At 45.8% G+C, this 6,317-nt stretch overlaps 3 non-coding genes across 3 annotated transcripts; all 3 read left to right on the top strand.

Moving 5' to 3' along the window:
* The first annotated feature begins 152 nt into the window (after positions 1-152).
* Positions 153-344, top strand: LOC130311517 (U2 spliceosomal RNA). Its single transcript, XR_008859857.1, has one exon. It is a non-coding gene; the product is annotated as a U2 spliceosomal RNA (small nuclear RNA).
* A 2,085-nt stretch (positions 345-2,429) lies between these two features.
* On the top strand, positions 2,430-2,620 carry LOC130311514 (U2 spliceosomal RNA). Its single transcript, XR_008859854.1, has one exon. It is a non-coding gene; the product is annotated as a U2 spliceosomal RNA (small nuclear RNA).
* Positions 2,621-4,716: 2,096 nt separating this feature from the next.
* LOC130311518 (U2 spliceosomal RNA) lies at positions 4,717-4,908 on the top strand. Its single transcript, XR_008859858.1, has one exon. It is a non-coding gene; the product is annotated as a U2 spliceosomal RNA (small nuclear RNA).
* Positions 4,909-6,317: the final 1,409 nt, after the last annotated feature.

The raw sequence follows: 6,317 nt of genomic DNA, 5'->3' as shown, positions 1-6,317 counted from the left end.
TATGGTATGGGTTTAGGTTCTGCTGTGTGTACTGGTGGTTGACTGCCCCCCAGCCCAGAGTGTGCATGGAAAATTGTCTGGCAGCCTCCCTGACAGCAAGCAGTGATAGTGCCCATGAAGGGGACCTTGTTGGGCCCGCCCCTTTCACGGTTATCGCTTCTCGGCCTTTTGGCTAAGATCAAGTGTAGTATCTGTTCTTATCAGTTTAATATCTGATACGTCCCCTATCTGGGGGACCATATATTAAATGGATTTTTGAGAACGGGGGCCGATTTCGAAGCTTGCTTCCGTCGCCCTATGCATTGACCCGATATGGCAGTATCTTCGGGTACAGTGCACCACCCCCTTACAGGGTTAAAAAGAAAGATTCCTACTTTCATTGCTACCTGCTTGCTGGCTAGCCAGCTAGCCAGCCCTGTGGGCCTTGCTGCTGCTGCAGCCAAAAAACAAAAGGTGGTGCTGCTGCTGCTTCTGCTGCTTCTGCTTCTGCTTGTGTCTGGCCCCTGTTGGAGCGTCCAGGCACAGGACTTCTGCTGCTGCTGACTAAATGGCCTCCTTAATTGGATCATTTGAGTAGCCAGCACACCTGTGCAGGTAGGGCATGACATGATAGGCAGCTGCCTTGATAGCGGGTGGGTGCTGAATGTTCCTAATTGACAAAATAAGATTAATGCTTATGAAGAAATATAAAATCTCATCCCTTCCCCAATATCGCGCCACACCCCTACCCCTTAATTCCCTGGTTGAACGTGATGGACATATGTCTTTTTTCGACCGTACTAACTATGTAACTATGTAACATAACATGGGGGGGGGGGGGGTCTCCTGGCTGTTCACACAGGTGTGTCATTGCTGTACATTGACCATGCATTGCTTCTGTGGTATTGCAAAGGCAAAGACAAATGCTTCCAGCCATCCATTGCACTAATGGATTGGTCATCAGCTGGCTGTCTATGTCCCGCATCAATATAGACCAAAGTACAGAGGGTTAGGCTATGCTATTGTGCACCTACCTGATGCATCAGAAGGTGCGAGGCCCTTGCTAAATTCTGTGCACAGACTTTGAGATCTATACTTTAGACTGTATCTAAACCTGCTCCAACATGGACTGACATTCTGGCCTACTTTCAGCCGATGCGACTTGTCTGTCGCTGAACAGTCGCTTTTTATGTATTCAGCACCTATGTATAATGTTGTAAAAATGCTCTAGAAGCTAAAGTCGCAGAAATGTCACACATATTTGGCCTGCAACTTTCTGTGCGACAAATTCAGACAGGAAAAATCAGTATAAATCCTTAGAAAATTATCCCCCAGTGTCTCCATCTGCTGGCGGTATTGAATAAGCATTGCTGCACTGATGGGGTATGCATTAGACGAAAAAAAAGAAGAAAAAGAAGAATAATACGCCCAGAAAAGAGGCGAAAAGGAGAAAAACGTAAAAAAACGTGAAAAAAAAGTAAGAGGAAGAGAAGGGAAAAAAAGGTGGAAATGGGTTTAAAAGTGATTTCGGCGGAGAAATATATATATATATATATATATATATATATATATATATACGCGCACACACACACATATATATAAACGTATTCTCCGTTGAGATATTGCAGCCGCTGCTGTGTCCAGGCCCAGGAGCCTTAGCACTGTGCTGTGATGTCACTCAATACCACTGACATCACTAGGTGTAAACAACATCTCTCCTTTGCTGTGTATGTGACTATGGAGCTGTTTGGTGATGTCGTCTATTATGGCCTTCATAGAAGCAACAGGAGATTGTTGCATCCATCTAGAACCCTCAGAACTACAGTGCTATGATGTCACTCACTTCCACAGGCCTTGCAGAGTGTAAACAACAACAACCCAGCTTTGTTGTGTATGTAACCATAGGGATTTGTGATGTCACCTAGAACCTTCACAGCAGCGACAGCTTTATGAGGAGCATCAGCACTGCTCTGCCTGAGCAGAACCATCACCGCCATAGGTTGTCAAATAACCCGGATTTAACCCACACAGGTAAGTCCAATGGGGTGCAGGCATGTCCTCTATGCTTACAGCTTCCCGTGGGTGTTGGTTTGATACCGTTTGGGGACAGCCAAGGAGGCATCTGCAGGCAACAAAGGTAGGTGTGTGCTTGTGTGTGTGTTTCCTATGCAGATCCTAAGCCCAGTGTCACATGCAAGTAGGAGGAGTAAGAAGGGTTCCTGGCAAATCCGGGTTATGGATTGCATTTAAAAAGGCCCCGTGGGAGTGCAATGGGCCCCTGTCTTGCTGCTTAGCAATAATGGTATGGGTTTAGGTTCTGCTGTGTGTACTGGTGGTTGACTGCCCCCCAGCCCAGAGTGTGCATGGAAAATTGTCTGGCAGCCTCCCTGACAGCAAGCAGTGATAGTGCCCATGAAGGGGACCTTGTTGGGCCCGCCCCTTTCACGGTTATCGCTTCTCGGCCTTTTGGCTAAGATCAAGTGTAGTATCTGTTCTTATCAGTTTAATATCTGATACGTCCCCTATCTGGGGACCATATATTAAATGGATTTTTGAGAACGGGGGCCGATTTCGAAGCTTGCTTCCGTCGCCCTATGCATTGACCCGATATGGCAGTATCTTCGGGTACAGTGCACCACCCCCTTACAGGGTTAAAAAGAAAGATTCCTACTTTCATTGCTACCTGCTTGCTGGCTAGCCAGCTAGCCAGCCCTGTGGGCCTTGCTGCTGCTGCAGCCAAAAAACAAAAGGTGGTGCTGCTGCTGCTTCTGCTGCTTCTGCTTCTGCTTGTGTCTGGCCCCTGTTGGAGCGTCCAGGCACAGGACTTCTGCTGCTGCTGACTAAATGGCCTCCTTAATTGGATCATTTGAGTAGCCAGCACACCTGTGCAGGTAGGGGCATGACATGATAGGCAGCTGCCTTGATAGCGGGTGGGTGCTGAATGTTCCTAATTGACAAAATAAGATTAATGCTTATGAAGAAATATAAAATCTCATCCCTTCCCCAATATCGCGCCACACCCCTACCCCTTAATTCCCTGGTTGAACGTGATGGACATATGTCTTTTTTCGACCGTACTAACTATGTAACTATGTAACATAACATGGGGGGGGGGGGGTCTCCTGGCTGTTCACACAGGTGTGTCATTGCTGTACATTGACCATGCATTGCTTCTGTGGTATTGCAAAGGCAAAGACAAATGCTTCCAGCCATCCATTGCACTAATGGATTGGTCATCAGCTGGCTGTCTATGTCCCGCATCAATATAGACCAAAGTACAGAGGGTTAGGCTATGCTATTGTGCACCTACCTGATGCATCAGAAGGTGCGAGGCCCTTGCTAAATTCTGTGCACAGACTTTGAGATCTATACTTTAGACTGTATCTAAACCTGCTCCAACATGGACTGACATTCTGGCCTACTTTCAGCCGATGCGACTTGTCTGTCGCTGAACAGTCGCTTTTTATGTATTCAGCACCTATGTATAATGTTGTAAAAATGCTCTAGAAGCTAAAGTCGCAGAAATGTCACACATATTTGGCCTGCAACTTTCTGTGCGACAAATTCAGACAGGAAAAATCAGTATAAATCCTTAGAAAATTATCCCCCAGTGTCTCCATCTGCTGGCGGTATTGAATAAGCATTGCTGCACTGATGGGGTATGCATTAGACGAAAAAAAAGAAGAAAAAGAAGAATAATACGCCCAGAAAAGAGGCGAAAAGGAGAAAAACGTAAAAAAAAACGTGAAAAAAAAGTAAGAGGAAGAGAAGGGAAAAAAAGGTGGAAATGGGTTTAAAAGTGATTTCGGCGGAGAAATATATATATATATATATATATATATATATATATATATATATATATACGCGCACACACACACATATATATAAACGTATTCTCCGTTGAGATATTGCAGCCGCTGCTGTGTCCAGGCCCAGGAGCCTTAGCACTGTGCTGTGATGTCACTCAATACCACTGACATCACTAGGTGTAAACAACATCTCTCCTTTGCTGTGTATGTGACTATGGAGCTGTTTGGTGATGTCGTCTATTATGGCCTTCATAGAAGCAACAGGAGATTGTTGCATCCATCTAGAACCCTCAGAACTACAGTGCTATGATGTCACTCACTTCCACAGGCCTTGCAGAGTGTAAACAACAACAACCCAGCTTTGTTGTGTATGTAACCATAGGGATTTGTGATGTCACCTAGAACCTTCACAGCAGCGACAGCTTTATGAGGAGCATCAGCACTGCTCTGCCTGAGCAGAACCATCACCGCCATAGGTTGTCAAATAACCCGGATTTAACCCACACAGGTAAGTCCAATGGGGTGCAGGCATGTCCTCTATGCTTACAGCTTCCCGTGGGTGTTGGTTTGATACCGTTTGGGGACAGCCAAGGAGGCATCTGCAGGCAACAAAGGTAGGTGTGTGCTTGTGTGTGTGTTTCCTATGCAGATCCTAAGCCCAGTGTCACATGCAAGTAGGAGGAGTAAGAAGGGTTCCTGGCAAATCCGGGTTATGGATTGCATTTAAAAAAGGCCCCGTGGGAGTGCAATGGGCCCCTGTCTTGCTGCTTAGCAATAATGGTATGGGTTTAGGTTCTGCTGTGTGTACTGGTGGTTGACTGCCCCCCAGCCCAGAGTGTGCATGGAAAATTGTCTGGCAGCCTCCCTGACAGCAAGCAGTGATAGTGCCCATGAAGGGGACCTTGTTGGGCCCGCCCCTTTCACGGTTATCGCTTCTCGGCCTTTTGGCTAAGATCAAGTGTCAGTATCTGTTCTTATCAGTTTAATATCTGATACGTCCCCTATCTGGGGACCATATATTAAATGGATTTTTGAGAACGGGGGCCGATTTCGAAGCTTGCTTCCGTCGCCCTATGCATTGACCCGATATGGCAGTATCTTCGGGTACAGTGCACCACCCCCCTTACAGGGTTAAAAAGAAAGATTCCTACTTTCATTGCTACCTGCTTGCTGGCTAGCCAGCTAGCCAGCCCTGTGGGCCTTGCTGCTGCTGCAGCCAAAAAACAAAAGGTGGTGCTGCTGCTGCTTCTGCTGCTTCTGCTTCTGCTTGTGTCTGGCCCCTGTTGGAGCGTCCAGGCACAGGACTTCTGCTGCTGCTGACTAAATGGCCTCCTTAATTGGATCATTTGAGTAGCCAGCACACCTGTGCAGGTAGGGCATGACATGATAGGCAGCTGCCTTGATAGCGGGTGGGTGCTGAATGTTCCTAATTGACAAAATAAGATTAATGCTTATGAAGAAATATAAAATCTCATCCCTTCCCCAATATCGCGCCACACCCCTACCCCTTAATTCCCTGGTTGAACGTGATGGACATATGTCTTTTTTCGACCGTACTAACTATGTAACTATGTAACATAACATGGGGGGGGGGGGGTCTCCTGGCTGTTCACACAGGTGTGTCATTGCTGTACATTGACCATGCATTGCTTCTGTGGTATTGCAAAGGCAAAGACAAATGCTTCCAGCCATCCATTGCACTAATGGATTGGTCATCAGCTGGCTGTCTATGTCCCGCATCAATATAGACCAAAGTACAGAGGGTTAGGCTATGCTATTGTGCACCTACCTGATGCATCAGAAGGTGCGAGGCCCTTGCTAAATTCTGTGCACAGACTTTGAGATCTATACTTTAGACTGTATCTAAACCTGCTCCAACATGGACTGACATTCTGGCCTACTTTCAGCCGATGCGACTTGTCTGTCGCTGAACAGTCGCTTTTTATGTATTCAGCACCTATGTATAATGTTGTAAAAATGCTCTAGAAGCTAAAGTCGCAGAAATGTCACACATATTTGGCCTGCAACTTTCTGTGCGACAAATTCAGACAGGAAAAATCAGTATAAATCCTTAGAAAATTATCCCCCAGTGTCTCCATCTGCTGGCGGTATTGAATAAGCATTGCTGCACTGATGGGGTATGCATTAGACGAAAAAAAAGAAGAAAAAGAAGAATAATACGCCCAGAAAAGAGGCGAAAAGGAGAAAAACGTAAAAAAAACGTGAAAAAAAAGTAAGAGGAAGAGAAGGGAAAAAAAGGTGGAAATGGGTTTAAAAGTGATTTCGGCGGAGAAATATATATATATATATATATATATATATATATATATATATATATATACGCGCACACACACACATATATATAAACGTATTCTCCGTTGAGATATTGCAGCCGCTGCTGTGTCCAGGCCCAGGAGCCTTAGCACTGTGCTGTGATGTCACTCAATACCACTGACATCACTAGGTGTAAACAACATCTCTCCTTTGCTGTGTATGTGACTATGGAGCTGTTTGGTGATGTCGTCTATT

Source organism: Hyla sarda, unplaced genomic scaffold (assembly GCF_029499605.1).
Source record: "Hyla sarda isolate aHylSar1 unplaced genomic scaffold, aHylSar1.hap1 scaffold_1642, whole genome shotgun sequence".
Lineage (NCBI taxonomy): Eukaryota > Metazoa > Chordata > Amphibia > Anura > Hylidae > Hyla > Hyla sarda.
This window is presented reverse-complemented; position numbering and strand designations above follow the sequence as displayed.